Source organism: Epinephelus lanceolatus, chromosome 17, assembly GCF_041903045.1.
Source record: "Epinephelus lanceolatus isolate andai-2023 chromosome 17, ASM4190304v1, whole genome shotgun sequence".
NCBI classification, from domain to species: Eukaryota; Metazoa; Chordata; class Actinopteri; order Perciformes; family Serranidae; genus Epinephelus; species Epinephelus lanceolatus.
Genome location: NC_135750.1, coordinates 19,019,284 through 19,035,705, shown reverse-complemented (window position 1 = coordinate 19,035,705; position 16,422 = coordinate 19,019,284). Strand labels below are relative to the sequence as shown.

Genomic DNA, 16,422 nt, shown 5'->3' with positions numbered 1-16,422 from the left:
GTCCAGGGTGTGCCCCGCCTCTTGCCGAATGTCAGCTGGGATAAGCTCCCTGCTTTTAGATTCTTTGTAAACTGTGGAGACATGCGAGAAAAACAAAGTTTTCTTCACAGATTCCAGTCTTCAAAATCATTTGAAAAATCATTGTTTTTTCAGAGTTAGGACTACAACTGCACAACTCAAGTCTAAATCAGATGTGCTGGACTGTCACTCAACTTCAGCTGCAACAGAATTAACTCACACCGTATCAGAATGTGTCACAGCGTGTTGTTTCATGATACAAAAGGAAGTCTTTATACCTTAGGTGTCATAGTGTCACAGTGACCCAGCTGTCTGTGTCAGTGGAAGAACTCAAGATCCAACACAGATATGAGTGGCAGGGATGATGCTATAATACTTTTAGTTTATTCCTCATATTGTTACTGTTTAATACAACAAGCTCCTTAATTTAATATAATATTTTTCATGCTGTGGATGAAGGAACATCCAGGTGGAGGACACAATAACATGAACATCTGTTTACTATAATGCTCTCCAACACAATATCTGAACAGCAACATCTGTTACAGTTGAGAAGATAACTGCTTTCTGTCCTGCTTCTATCAGAGGCCTGGATTCAGCCCAGTGGAGCCTCTGAAAGATACAGTTTGTGGTATTGCAATCGACAGAGATGGAATGTACTCATAACATCAGTAAAAAGAGCTTGTTCTTGTGATGCTGTTAATGTTCCTCTAGAGGGTGACATCAACACATTACAAGCAAACCAGCTGAATGAAATCAGGGAGGCATGCTGTAGTGCACTGAGGGGTTACAGCAGCACTAAAAAGAATATCCATACATCCATTTTCGTAATGGCTTATCCTCTTAAGGGATCCTAGCTGACACTGGCCAAGAGGCGGGGTACACCCTGGAGAGGTTGTCAGACTATCGGAGGGCTGACACATAGAGACAGACAACCATTCACACTCACATTCACACCTAAGAACAATTTAGAGTCACCAATTAATCTGCATGTTTTTGGCCTGTGGGAGGAAAACCCACACTGACACATGCACATGGAGAACATGCAAACTCCGCACAGAAGGGCTCCCTCCTGGGATCGAACCAGGAACCCTCTTGCTGTGAGGCAAGGACGTTGGCATCAGCAATATTGAGAGGGCAGGAGGGAGTGAATCAATCAATCAAACTTCTCAAAGTGCTTCGCATAATAAAAACCCTCTCTCAAGTCTTCAGGCAGACTGTTCCACAGACGTGAACCATAGTTTTGAAATGATGCCTCAACTTGTGTTTTTGTTCTAACTTTGGGGATTTTTAAAAGTCCACGACCATAAGACCTGAGAGATCTAATGATCTAATCTGATAAACAGGTAGGACCAAGACCATAAAGAGCTTTACAAAACCAATAAAAGGATCTTAAAATCAATTCTGAAGCACACATGAAGCTAATGCAGAGACTTTGGTGTAATGCTTGCTCTCTTTCTGGTGCTTGTCAGCACACGTGCAGCTGAGTTTTGTAATAACTGTAACTGAGCAATGTTTTTTTTTTTTTTATTTAGGAAGACCAGAAAGTAGAGCATTGCAGTAATCAAGTCTGCAGGTAATGAAAGCATGCATCAGTGCCGCTGTGTTGGTTTCGGAGAGAAACAGTCGCACTCTGGCGATGTCCTTGAGATGATAAGATCCAGTTTTGGTTATACTTCTAATATGTGGTTCAAAAATCAAAGAAAATGCCAAGGTTTTTACTTGTTGACAGGGTTTTAATGCAAGTTCTTGCAGTTTTGTGTTGAGTTTCTCTCTGAGCTTTGGGACCAATAACTAAGACCTTGGTTTTGTCCTGGTTGAGTCGAAGAAAGTTTTCTACCATCCAGATATCTATCCGATATCCTTGATATCTAAAATACAGTCAAGAGTGTGCTGGTGGAGGAGCTCAGACTACAATAATAGAGGTTATGAAGGACGGGGATGATGTGGTCACAGGTGCAAGAGTGTGTGAGGAGACGAGTAGCTGAATTCTGGGTACATTTTAGTTTCTTGAGAGTTTTGGATGATGAACCGTAATGGAGATTATTGATGAATGCGTGAATGAGAGTCTCAGCAGCTGAAAAGGAGAGGGATGGAAGAAGGTGGGCGATGTTTTGGAGATGGAAGAAGGCTGTTTTGGTGATGTGGTTGAAGTGTTCGTCAAAGGGGAGGGTTTGATCGAAGGTGACGCCAACGTTGCGGACATGAGGGAAGGTGAGTACAGTGGAGCTGTCGATAGGGAGAAATTATGAGTGGATTTGAGAGGAGATTTGGGGGCAATGATAATGAGTTCTGATTTGCCACAGTTAAGTTTGAGGAAGTTGGTTTTAAGCCAGGATTTGATTTCAGTGATGCAGCTGGTGAGGGTACAGTGTGTTGTGTTGAAAGTGAGATACATTAAAAGCAAAACTAGCTGAATGAAATCAGGGAGGCAAAACAGAAGGACAAAGATAAAAACCATTGGTCAGAAACATAAATAAGATTATAAAAATAGGGGGTTATCTTATAAGACTTAACATATAAATAAAATTAATATCTGTTGGTGAAACAGACATATACATCTTGGGCAAATGGAGCTCAAAACAAGGTGATAGAATTATTTATAAGATCTTTTATGCATTCATTCGTCCTCTTAATGGGAAGAAGGTTTAAAGTAGCTCCCTCATCTTAATCAACAAGTTACTTTATAATAAGACCATACTGTGCAGAGCCTCCTTCTGATAACGATCTCATTACTCTAAACACTGATCAGAGGGACGTTTCATCTATTTATCAAAAGGGACACTGACCATACTGTTTGTGTTTGCTTTCCTCTTTCCCATGCTCTAAATAAACATCAAGGGAGGTTGGTGTTTATGAGTTTATTAATGAAGCTTGGGCCAGTGAGTTTCATTAACTGTCAACATAAGAGTCATCTCTCCGTGGCGGCGAATGAAAAAGGGGCTCAAGGTATGGAATTTTAATTTCACTGGGAGAACAAAGATGGAAACAAAGAGGCTTCATCTCTCGGTCTGATCAAGAGTAGCCATCAAGGACATCTCCTGAGGCCTGGACTATGGAGAGGGATTCGGAGTTAGTGAGGTCACTTTAGGGTTAACTCTGGATTTTCAGTGCTATGAAGCGGGTTCTCTTTTTACTGGGATAAATTACCTTGGTAACCAACACATTCTCACTCCGACCTTGTCACATATTGACGTTTTGGTCATGGACTTTCCACGTCCACATACAACGTGAAAGGTACCCTGGGTGCGTTGGTTGTTGACATTCTGGGACGCCGTGTCAAGTTCTGCCTGTTACATGCATTGTCTTCTTGAAAATACACTTGTGTTTTCACAGGAAATTTACCGTTTACATACAGTCTCTTTCAAAATAAACACACTACCTCCGTGCAACATCGCAAGCATCTGTTCTTGTCCCGCCGTGTTTCGTATCATGCCTACGTTAAAGGATGCCTTTTTTCATTGGTTTCTGATGCCGGTAGTCACTGCCCAAGCACTGGATTTCGAAGACTTCGGAGTGAAACTGGGCTCCATTATTATAATTGCAGCCTTTTGGTCAGATAGACCTCATCGGTCATTAACTAGGCTACTTCCACACTCTTTACTTCAGTTGCAGAAACTGCTGGCATTTATTTAGTGTTTTATGTGACATATTCAGAGTAGTTTAATCACCATCCAACTAAATAGCAAAAATACTCTACACTAAAAAAATACTCTATACTCTAATGTCACACATACTTACATGTAATTTAAGTCTCAGCTGACGGTGAATTTTTGGATACTATTTTCAATGCTTCTACATTTCCATTATAAGATTTCAAAGTATCGTGTAAATCCCACAACACATTTCACTGTCCTGCAGTCACAGATACATGCGGTTCATGATATGAAGCGACCTACTTCATTCATGGCTCTGATGATGTCACTCATCATTAACACCCCCTGCCTCTTTCACATGAACATGCTCATGGCTGGATAGCAAAACCCAGAGATGACTGAACTAGATGATAACCAGCTTTGTAGTACCAGTTATCCAGATAGCCCATGTAAGGGTTAGTCAAGCCAAATAGCAAAAAGATATCCTGGGTAAGTTGAACTGGCTTCTTAATACAGGCCTCTGAGGTATATAAAGGTGCAATAACAAAAGCTCAGAGAAAGGGGATCACAATCAAGACTTCCTTTAGGTTTATTTTACTGAAATAATGTCTCTGTGTCGCTCCTCTTCATCCCTGTGCTGCCTTTTCATCTGCACATAGAGCAGTGTTATGATGATGTACTGTACATCCTGGGAATAGAAAGAAGAAACAGATCTGTTAGCACTGAGCTTGTAGAGGAGACAAGTAAGGCACTGTAAGCATGATGAAACTGAAGAAACAGGACATCTTAACACACACACACACACACACACACACACACACACACACAGAAAGAAAAAAAACACCCACTGTCTTCCAATCTCACAAACCCTTTTCACACTTGAACTGACCTATGAGCAGCCATTGTTAAACATCTAGCGGGAGTATGTACCAGGACCATTACAGTAATGTACCATACGTTTCTATATAACATATAAAAATAGAAAATGTTCTCTCCAGTTTCGTGGTGAGTCAGTATAGACTTTGTAAAAGGGGGAATATCATGTGTTGTAGAACATTTGTTGCGTGTCACCTTCACATTTCTTCCTCTTTTTCTGTAGAAATGAAAGACTTTGAAGTAAAAGGTGAAACTTCTCTTCAGATCCTGACTGAAAACCACAAAGTCAGAATTAATTTTCCTTTTTTAAGAACTAGTCCTGCTTTTCCTTGTGTAAATGTTTTGCAAACACTTCCAAATCTTGTGTTTATTATTAAAATATACCTTGTGACTGAGTGATTTGTTTCTCATTTCTCAGTTCTTTAATGTGGCATTACTAAAACACATAGGTGGATTGTGAGGGTATTTAATCATGTACTGTACATAAAATTGCTGTTGCAATACTTACAATGAATCATACGATTACTTGCATGTTAAAGGGGGTTTCCGATAAGGCTCAGACACACCAAACCGACATCAAAGAAATAGTGACAATAAAGGTCAAATGTTGTGTTGCCTCAAGTTGCCTGTGTCTCGGCCAAAAAGTTGCACTTAAACATATCATTGTTAATAAAAATCTATGTTTAATTTTCATTGATGAGACAAGACATGACAGAAATGTTAGTGGTGGACTATCAGACATCGAAAGCTGTGAACGGCCGTGCTTGCAATAATTTTCATACACCGCATGAGTGACTGTGTGGTAAACTCCAATTAATAGTCTGTGCCAGGATGTTCCACTAGCCAGCAAAAACACTCATACCAGAGCAGCGTCAGCCTTTGCTGCAAGTTGTGGGCTGTAATTCAGCAGTAAATAAGCAGCCATGTTTGTCTGACTGAGGATGGTGGAAATGTTAAATGGATTTTTCAAATTTGTTCGTTACAGCGGTGGCTTTTAGCAGTTAGCTCTGCTTGTTAGCTACTGAACGGCAGCAAAGCCAGCTGCCAGACTTCACATCTGTTGATGTGCTGTAAGTGAACAGTCTGAACTCAGCAGAGTTTTCTCCGACAGAGATGAAAGTCTAGTTTTAATCACCAACTATATAACACATGAGTTTAAACCTCCAGACTATCATCCATAAGTCAGAGTCTAAAGTCTAAGACAGAGTGAACTTGGGTACAAATCCAAGTTGTCTCAGATTGGTTATTTGTGGTGTCAAAGTTTTAAAGACCATAAATAGAGAGATGTTGGGCTTTTCAAGTGATGATGAGTACTGCAAGTGTGTGCTCATCAATCTCCCCTTAAACCTGTCAAACACTGCTGGAGAAATGACAGTTTCTAAGTGTGTAGAAACTATTTGTAATTGTAGATAAAAATTGTATAAATGAAATTTTAATACAACCTGTCACCTTGATTTTAATTTGTGATACCTGAATTAACTTGATTTGTTTAAAGATGGAAAAAAAAATTGAAAAGTAGACTTTTTGTCTACTAAAACATTTTCAGTTTTTGTCGATTAAAATATTTTTGAACTTTCGTTGACTAAGAATTTGAAGGATAAAAATGACCAAAATGTTTCATCTCAAAACTAAGGCCCAATCCCAATACCCCCCCTTGTCCACTACCCCTTAGCCCTTGGCCCTACCCCTAGCCATTGCCCACTACCCCTTGGCCCTCGAAATGAAGCAATGAGGGGTAGGGGTTGAAATTTTTCCATAAGAATTGGGACACCACTCACTATGTCACAGTGTCGGTTACGTTCGCGCATACATTACTACTTTAAACAGGAAGCTGCAAGCCATCTACATTTCCAACCAACGGAGTCTGCGGGTTGAGTTCATCCTACCTATTGTGTTTGCTTCGTTTGATGAACAACAGACGACAGGGGACTTCTGCTAGCTAGCTAGGTAGCTAACCAGCTAACATTACAAGGCGCCAGATAGTGCAAGCTAGCTAGCTAGCTAGCTAACAAGCAACCTGACGACGGTAACGTTAGCTACGTATGAACTTTTTCCCCCGTCTCTTGCTCGGTGGTGGCCATGGCGACGTCTACCCCTCCCTGGCAGGTCAGCATCTGAAATCCCTCGCTCTGAAGGGCTAGTTTCATACCCACTACCCCTCATTATGCCCCCTACCCCTACACGCAAAAACAAATTGGGAATGCGCAAATGTAGGGGTAGGGCTAAGGGGGGGTATTGGGACAGGCCCTAAGACTAAATCTAAAATAGCTGTCAAAATTAACACTGGTCTAGTGTGTAGGATTAAACAGCAACTAGCAGTGAAGTTGATGAACTGAAACTTCTTCAGTGTGCCAACAGGTAGGAGAACTACGGTCAACCAAAAAACATAAGAATGGCCCTCTCTTGAGCCAGTGTATGATTTGTCCATTCTGGGCTACTGCCGAACAACATGGCGAACTCTGTGGACCTGCTCTGAAATTATAAACAATTAATTATAGGGTCATGAATCACAACGATTTCAGGTGATTATAAATTAATGAAAGCATAGTTGTGAATATTATATTCCATTTCCTGCAAACATATCTCCCTAAATCCTACTGGACCTGTAAGTCTCATTTTGAAAGCAGGGCTACTACTTTTTTCTTGTAACTCTTCCCCACTCCGACTACAGTAGCAGCAGAACAGGGTGAGTTCTAAGTTGCTCCACTTTCGAGATCACTTCCATTTTTCTTCCTCCCTTTTCTCATATCGAACACAGCAATAAATACTGCAATACCGCAGTTCCTCCTGCTGTCCCAACCTTTGCCATAGCTCTTGTTTTGCAGCCCAGGGATTTAGACATCTTCATCCCAGTCCTCTGTACCTCGCACACACCATCAATAATTCTGCTAAAGAGTGCACTGAGCTGAAAATGGGAGGGGAGGTTGGAGAGAGAGGGGGGCAGCTGATGGCTTTTCCATGGCACACTCAATCTCTCTACCTCCTTCCATTCCCATTGTGCTCCCACAGTTCCTAACATGACCTTCCTCAATGTTGTTTATCATTTCTGCTGTTCGGACAACAGGCACACACACAGCAGGCACACAGCCTTTATGGCCCCAACATAAAACAGGCACTCTTCAGCTGCTGAAGCGGGTTCTCAAGAGGGCTTTTATTAGTGTGTTTTAAATTGTTAAGAGCCACGAGCAGCGGCCATAATAAATCTGTGAAAAGGCTGCAAAGTTGCTGTTAGCAAAAGACATATTAGAAAAATGCGGGAAGGAATTGAATCAGTGAGCATGTGTATTGTAAAGATGTCAGCCTTATACAGAAACATAGATTAAATTCAGAGCACTTCACATCTTTATAACAGATATTAAAAAAAAAAAAAAAAATATTCTCCAAATAATACGGTATCATCACAAGATGCTGAAAATGAGTGTCCAGCTTCACAAGGCTGATTATTTATTATGTCAGGTAATATAGATATAAAACATTATTACATGGAAAGAACAGCTAACACACCTTACTGTATGTCTGTTCACACACAGTGTTGCAGAGTTCAGCACTGTGTTGATAAGATGCAATCTGACAACATTTCATGAATCACACAGAAATGTAAATCAACTTTTTATGCTGGAGACCGGTGCAAATAGATGACACTGGCCTTCCCTCAGGGCACTACAACACTTGTTTCCTCACATCCCACTGAGCCAATCCCTTTTCTGAAACCCAGATTTCATGATAACGGATGAATCAGACACATTTTTCTGTAGAATGAAAGATAAATATTACTCTCCCGCCGGGAAATGTAATAAGACCCCTCTAACTGGTCTTTGATAAATATATTTTTCATCCCGCCAAATGATGATGATATTTCATTTTTGTAAAAATGATTATTTGCATATTGGGAGGCAGTTATTTTGACACATGGTGATTTTATGTGTGATAACATAGCACACATTTTATGAGCTGTCTGCAGGCATCTAATGAATTCAGTCCCTTGGAATGTTTGGAAAAAAACAAGTAAACAGTTTTATAATGAAAATCAATTCAGAATAGTTGACAGGGATAAAAACAAAATGTCAGTCAGTCCATCTACCTTTTTGGCCCAGACTGAAATATCTCAACAATTACTGTATGAATTGACATGCAATTTGGTATCATTTATATTCAAGTTTCCAAGATATTTCTAATGACTTTTATGATACCTTGACTTCTTCCCTAGTGCCAGCTGAAGGTTGACATTTGTGACTTTCAGTGAATCATCTCAACAGCTATTAGAAGGACTGCAGGATCAACTACAATAAACGTTCAACACACAAATACATTGATCTGTTATTAAATATGTATAACATTTCCATTATACTTAGTATTATAGACACAGTACTTTGTGTTTAGTGCTAAGTGTTATGCTTGGTCGGTGACTTCTGGCGTCAGACACAAATGAAAAGAGCTGTCTATTCAGGTCTGAGTGACAAGTGGCCAGTCACCGTTTTTGTTAACAGTACCCAGTGGCAGAAGAAACACGGCGGGGCAACAATGAAAGTTAAGGGGGCAGAAGTCCGATAAGGGCAGGTGGGAGGGGTGGCGAATGGGTCCAACAACCACAGACTTTCACCTGGGAGGCCGGTGTTCGTTTTCTGAAAGACTGTAGAGCCAAACCTTGTTCGTTTTTCCTAAACTCAACCACGTGCTTTTGTTGCCAAAAGTAACCACGTGCATTTGTTATTCAAAGAAAAAAACATCAGTTGAGGGTGTTTTGAATTGACTGTTGAATGTATGCAAACTGTACATTTCCTGTGAAAACAGAAGTGTATTTTCAAGAAGACAATGCATGTATAGGCAGAACTTGACACGGCGTCCAAGAACATCAACAACCAACACACCCTGGGTACCTTGAACATCATGTGTGGACATGGAGAGTCCATGACCAAACATCGATATGTTATGGGGTCGGAGTGAGAACGTGTTGATCTCCGCGTCTGAAAAAAACACAATGCAGAAGTACCCTTGACCTGCATTCTTTAAATTAGCCAGCAGGGGGCAACTCCACTGGTCGCAAAAATATAGAAGTCTATAAGAAAATGACCCTGCTTCTGACTTTATTTGTTACCTTAGTAAAGGGTTCATGGTCTCAATTGCTAGTTTCAAGACTTCTTCAATAAAGCATGATGCTCATTTTGTAAACTGTCATCTCATTTCAAATACACCCTTTTAGGGCCAACGTCACAATGACATCATTTATTACCTGAAGACAAAACACGATTTGCCTCCACAGGGCTGTAGGCTACATAGAAGTCTTCTGTATTATTGGGAGCCAGAATAGAAGGAGTCATGGCTTAAAACCTTAACTTTATCTTATCTTTTTATGCAGCGCACACTTCATATCAGGTTAGGGGAAAGTACTTTCTGTTTTAGGGATGAATAACATTATGTGTATTAACGGTTATCGTGTCCACATAATCAGAACTTGGGGAGGTATTAAGAGGAACATTGGATTTCTCCATAACATAACTTTATAGCGCTTGAGCTAACATTAGCTTCAATAGCAAAACAAACCAGAGAAAACCATTCGAGTTTCGTCCTCCTTTGTAAGATTGGCATAGTGATCAACCATAAAGCCATCCCACCTTCGGAAATCCTGTCAAATCATCCATCCACTGAGTGAGAGCATCTAGGTCGGCCAGTCTGGTCCCAGTGGTCAGTGTTTACTTATTCAAGTAACACTTACAGTCTCAGAGAGTGAGTGACCTGACATGGTGTGTTGGTAAATTTAGTCTGACACTCGACACTAAAATGAGAGCCCTGTTGGTCGAAGACATAGAGCTTTATTATTCTATATGAATTAACGAACGGTTAAGTTAATCACACATTCACTCTGGTCGGTGCTCTACAGCTCTGAGAGTGTGGTGCTCTGGATAAACAAACGGTACATTCCACTAGCACTCCAAATTTACGAAAGGTCCAGTTGGTGCCAGAGTGCACTCCGGCACGCTGAATGAGTATTTCTGAATGCACCGCTCGCATCATCTCCCTCCATTGTCAAAAACAAGCCAACAGAACTTGCTAGCTAGCACTAGCTAATGTCTGTGGAGTATTGTTTTGCCTCCAGCTAAGCCCCGCCCACTGTAAAACATCACACTAACAGTAAAAGGGTCTATTAAACAGATGATAAAGCAGGGTATGCTTTAGGGCATGGGTCTGTGATTGAAAGGTTGCTACCACAGTGGTGTCCTCAGGCTCTCAGTCAGATCCAACCCTCACTCCTCCACAGCACCGCCCTCTCATCCAAATACGGTCACTTCTGGCAAAAAACAAGATGATGATGGCCAAAATGCCAAACTGGAGGCGTCAAAATGGTATTCAACAAACCAATGGTTGACGTCAGTGTGGCTACATCCACTTCTTATTATTGTCCCTTGCTAAAGTAGACGTCTTCAAACTCTTCCACAGTCCATGTTTCTCTGATCTATACCATTATATCAGTTCTTCCTTCCTGGGAATGTTTCACTAATCCCATCTTGATTCAATCATCTGTCAGGGTGTAAAATAAAAAGGGAGATAAAGGGCAAAGACATCAAGTTCACAGCCTGAATTGACAACAAAGTGAAATGGATGAGATGTGGGAGAAGATGGCCCACTGTGGTGGGAATAATAAACCTGCAGGCTAGTTCAGAAGGAGAAGGAGGCTCCTCCATCTGCCAATTAAATGAAGAGGAAATTAATGGATAAACAGTTTCATTGGGGATCAGAAAAGAGGGATGGTGCTGCGAGCCATGCAGGGGACTACTTCGCATCTCCACCACCACCCTTGTGTTGTTAACAGCCTCGAGGAACAAGCACACTTATTTATTCTCATAATTTTTTTCTAATCTCTCCGTGCCAAGCAACTCCCTTCAAGAGTTTAGTTGTAGGGCAAAACTATGCTAATGTGATCTTTTTTAGTATATTTGCTCTTATGCAGATAAGTCTTCTTATCCCCTGCCTCACACCTGCTTAGCTCCTGGCTATTTCTGCCCATTATTTTTGGACTGCACGGCTGAGTGCACACACCAGGTTGTGGCTTCAAAAAACTTTATACGGCTTTTCATACGATTGCATGGTACCTTTAACTGGTGAGACAGCCACGTGGTAGCAGCAACACCAAATGCAGACGGTGAAAGATTTTGAGTGCCCTCATGAGCTTTGTTTAAACCTTTTAAAAGGTATTGATCTGAGTAACAGCCCAGAGACACTGAGGTGATTTCTTCCCATCATCAGACCAAAGCACTGATGAGGTCTATCCATATGTCTGTCTGTTCAGTGCCCTGAAGATCAGTTTTATCTCTACAACTTTTACATAAATTCTATTTGATCTGGAGCATTTTGGCAACACCTGTGGATGATGTTGCAGTGTTATGCCCCTTTAGCTCCTTAAAATTGATGCTGACTTTCATTCTTGTGGCTCCAGGCTGGGCCACTGTTCCCACATCATTATAGTACAAATGTCAAATTGTCTTTTTCTTTCCTTCTTAAGGGATGGATGATTGTTCCAGCTGTGCATTCATTTGCCTCAGGCCTTGATCTCACTTTGTTTGAGACATAAAAACAGATCACAGCCAGCCTCTGCACCCAGTGAGATATAACTTTGACAACATACTAGTATTTTTTTCCCTTCACACATTATGTGATAAAAATCCCACACCCAAAATAGATTGTGCTGACCATTTACTTCCTCCGTATAGATGAAAACTACTCTGACATATTGTATACAACAATAAAATGGAAGCTTTATCAAAAGGCTTCATAACATCGCTGTTGTTGATGATCTAGTTTTCATTAAAAGTGGGTATATGTGTGGCTGCGTGAGAGTGATGGCATGGAAATAATGCGTTTTGATGGCAAGGCCTGGCTCGCTCCTGCTCTAGGGGACAGAGGGTAGCAGGGAGTGAAAAGATGCCAAACAACAGACTGAGGCAGGATATAAATCAAATCTCTCTGGAGACAATAAGGCTCACGGCACTCACGCGCTCACACACAGTGATTTCTGGGGTCTGCCAGTGCCTCCGTACCTCAGCCACCAGGTTAATGACTTCAAAACACGTTGGGAACAGAAGCATGCAAAAGTGATTACAACAGTAGAATAGTAATTGGGATGGAAAGCATTAGAGATTTGATTTGAAAGACATTTGTAGGAATAATTAGGTATTGTCAGTCAGGTATGCCCCAATTTGGGGGGAGGTAAATGACAGCGTGTATTATATTTTATCTTTCTCGAAAAACAAAATCAAACAAAAGGCCGCGGTTGAAAATTGTAGTCATGTATGAAGGCAGTGTCTCCACAGATTAAAGCCTCGTCCAAATTCGGGGATTGGATGCTGTGACATCTCTGCCTCTGTGCCTGCTGTGGTTGATTTGGTTCAGGAGCCAAGAGGCAGAATAGGGAAGGACATTAGGAAATAGTCTACACCTGAGTGGCCTGGACCTCAGTCTGTTTAAGTGGCATAATTTTCTAATCGCAGTCCTCCACCAGCTAGTTTGGGAAAAGGTTTTGTCTTTTGTTTTGTTTTTTTAAATCTCATATGTGTCTTGTCTTTTTGTCTCTTGCTCTGGGTCTGTTTGTAACAAACTGAGGGCTTGTCTAGGACGAATGCTGCCAGAAAACAAACTGAACCTGTTCCCCCTTTCCCCAAATGAGAGTCTAGCTTCACAGAGACAAAACTGGTGCATTCGGGTGTCCCTCAACAACTTGTAAGTCAAACATTTCAAGTTTATCACCAGGAAACTGCCTTCAAATGGCAGACAAAGTGTAAATACCACTGGGACAAAATTACTTGACATTCACCTTTATTGTCGGAGTCTTGGCATTTCACAACACGACTGGCAAACAGTGTACTAGATTAATCTTAAATATGTTCATACAGTTGGGGATATTTACAACTTCCGTCCATCCATTTTCATCCGCTTATCCAGGGCCGGTTTGAGGGGGCACAGGTCAAGCAAAGTACCCCAGAAGTCCCAAGCTCCTCCTGGGGGACCCCAAGGAGTTCCCAATCCAGATGAGGTATGTAATCCCTCCAGTGTGTTCTGGGTCTGCCCCGGGGCCTAATGGGAGGCACCCAGGTCCGATGCCTGCCTAGATACCACCTCAACTGACCCCTTTCGATGCAAAAAAGTGCAAAAAAGCAGTGGCTCTACTCAGAGCTCCCTCTGAATGTCCAAATGCCCTCTGAAAACTCCTTACCCTATATCTAAGGCTGAGCCCAGCCACCCCACAAAGGAAACTCATTTCGGCCACTTGTGTCCGCAATCTCATTCTCTCGGTCACCACCCAGAGCTCATGACATAGATGGACCAGTAAATCAAAACTTTGCATTCAACTTGAGGCTTTTTAATTGCCAAATTCACATTATATTTACCTTCGATGATTTACCAACTGAATGTAATTATGATAAGGTCATAGTCTGTGGTATATCCTAACCTTACAAGTAGACAAGGATCACCTGAACACCATCAGACAGTTGTGCAGTCTATTGTTGGATTCTGACGGCTGCTCTGATATGTCTGATCTATAAATGCAAACTTAAAAGAGGACCTTGAATTGAGAAAGATAATTCATGTTTTGATATCCATGCATCTGTCCATTTTCCAGTGATTATCGAGGTCTGCCTCTCTCCCCAGCCTTCTCCTCCATCTTATCCTTGGTGATCCCAAGAGGATCCCAGGCCAGATGGGATATGTAATCCCTCCAGTGTGCTCTGGGTCTGCCTCAGGGTTTTCTACCGGTTAAACGTGCCCAGAAAACCTCCCATAAGAAATAGTGCATTGGCTGTCATTCAGTTATGAAACACTGTCTGGTCCGATGGTTGACTACAGGCAAAGTGAAGAAAAGCAAAAACTATGTATCTCCTTCAGTCTGTCTTACAAAAAATAAAATAAAAAATAGGAAACTGGTCCATTAATTTGCACTTTTTGGGTGGTTAGCCTACTGCAGCAGCATGTGAGAGGTGGCATCCAAAATCCTTATGGGAGCCCACACTCAGAGATCTAGCCTCTGGCAATGATTCCAATATTGCATATGGCTCTATATAAAACAAGTATTGATTGGATCAGACTTCCTCCACCCGAAGTTATAAAGACGGCTCTTTTCACCCAGGCCTGTAGCAGCTTTTTCTTTCTTTCAAAGTGTTTTTTAAACTAAGTCAGTGTAAGCTGGACAAATTGATGCGGTCATCCACTTGCACTGAGCCTTGTATTAAAAAATAAAAACTTGGAGAAACTCATGAGCTGCTGTCTACCCATGATCAATGAACTGTTTATGGAGGTCGACAGAAAGACACATTTTTTAGTTGCCATAAGATGTGACAGCTCATCTAACAGCAATAGTTAACGGAATAGTCAAATTATTTTGTGGGATAAGCTTATTCACTCCAGGAAGTGACTGCACCTAAATACAAGTGTTGTTATTATTTGATCCCAGTACTTTGAGTTGATTACCAAATACTATAATGACACTGTAAGTCATTGTAGTGTATTCCAGCCCATGCACATGGCCTTTGTCAGTGCCAAAGCTTTGGCCTGGCTGGGCACAGCACACGGAGTCAGTGTCCTCAGAGGTTTGAATGTGCCACAATATTAGGAATCCAAATCCCCTGTCTCCTTAAGCAGCTCCAAAGCCTGGATGGTCAGTCACAGGCCTTTGTTTTTTCAGCTCCGCAGAGATTTCGCAGGCAGTCAAATAAACTCAAACAAACAGAAAGAAACCAGACCTTACGAACAAGATTGCCAGTGTCTCCTTCAGTTTCAGAATAATCAGAATGCTGTGCAAGTTTTACACCATGTCCCGTAATGTGAGAAGTTGTAGCTTTCAAATTGTAATTATTATTACTACCTACAAAGCAAATGGCACTTATAACCCTAACACGTGTCGGCTTCAAACATGCTTTCCAACAATCACACATTCCTTGGATGGCAGTCTCATTTGCATTTCATTCATTATGAATAACTTTTTTAAATTATGGATTGCATGTATTTGACACATCATGTGTCATGCACTGCATAATTTATAATTGTTACAAGATGAATAACGTGAGCACTGGGATTCAAGACGAGCTCATTTCTCTTTACGAGACATTGCACTGGGTCTTCTCGGAATGAGCTCTTCACCTCGCGGGACTTTTACTTCTATTACTGTGTGGTGGGTACTCCAATTAAGCCAGTGTGAAGGATTATTACTCTTGTGTTTCACCCAAAACCAAAACATATAATTTCAAAGCCTTCAGTGTCAATTAATAAACAATATTATAAAATGACACTGCATCTCAAACTCTAGGGCGGTCACTCAACGAATTATAGATCAAAAGATCTCCTACCTTTTTATGCGACCACGGTGTGCTCCTTGCAGAGTGAAGAGACATGGCAAACTGGATGTTGTTTCCAGGGCCCCCTGCCGACAACGCCAAAATAAAAGTCAAAGAATTAGTACATCATAGCAATTTATAGTGTCTGACCAACAAGCAGTTGGACACACCTACAGCTTTCCAGTCCACATTAAAAGGTGTTTCCTGTCACTTAAGCAACTGTTTCCCTGTTATACAGACAACCAGCTCCAAGAACAACTGCTTCTTCTCACATCACCGAATTTGGACTGGGGCTCTCTGTAACTACCTTATGCTACTAGCCTTGAACATGGATCATGAGTCATGCCATCCACCATCTTCTTCTATGTGTAACCTTATCTTTCAGGTAGCAAGCCCCAGCGAGGTCTCTGCGTTGTGTTAGGTGAAGTATACCGGGGCGGCAGAGGAGACAGGGAAACAGGACTCAAACTGGTGGTTGAGGCGGAGCAAACTTCCCTCATTTATTGGCCTTACGAGACACAAAACAAACTGTCTTCAGTTTCCAAGGCACATATTAACACTTGAATTAAACTAAATATCAAATACAGAATAAAATAAACTTCAGCTGCCTC

At 41.4% G+C, this 16,422-nt stretch overlaps 1 long non-coding RNA gene across 1 annotated transcript; it reads right to left on the bottom strand.

The window, feature by feature from the left end:
• Positions 1 to 4,191: 4,191 nt before the first annotated feature.
• On the bottom strand, positions 4,192 to 16,318 carry LOC117247964 (uncharacterized). The gene is made up of 3 exons (XR_004500867.2): positions 16,119 to 16,318; positions 15,824 to 15,897; positions 4,192 to 4,302 (listed from the first exon to the last, which is right to left on the bottom strand). It is a non-coding gene; the product is annotated as an uncharacterized LOC117247964 (long non-coding RNA).
• Between the last annotated feature and the right edge of the window lie 104 nt (positions 16,319 to 16,422).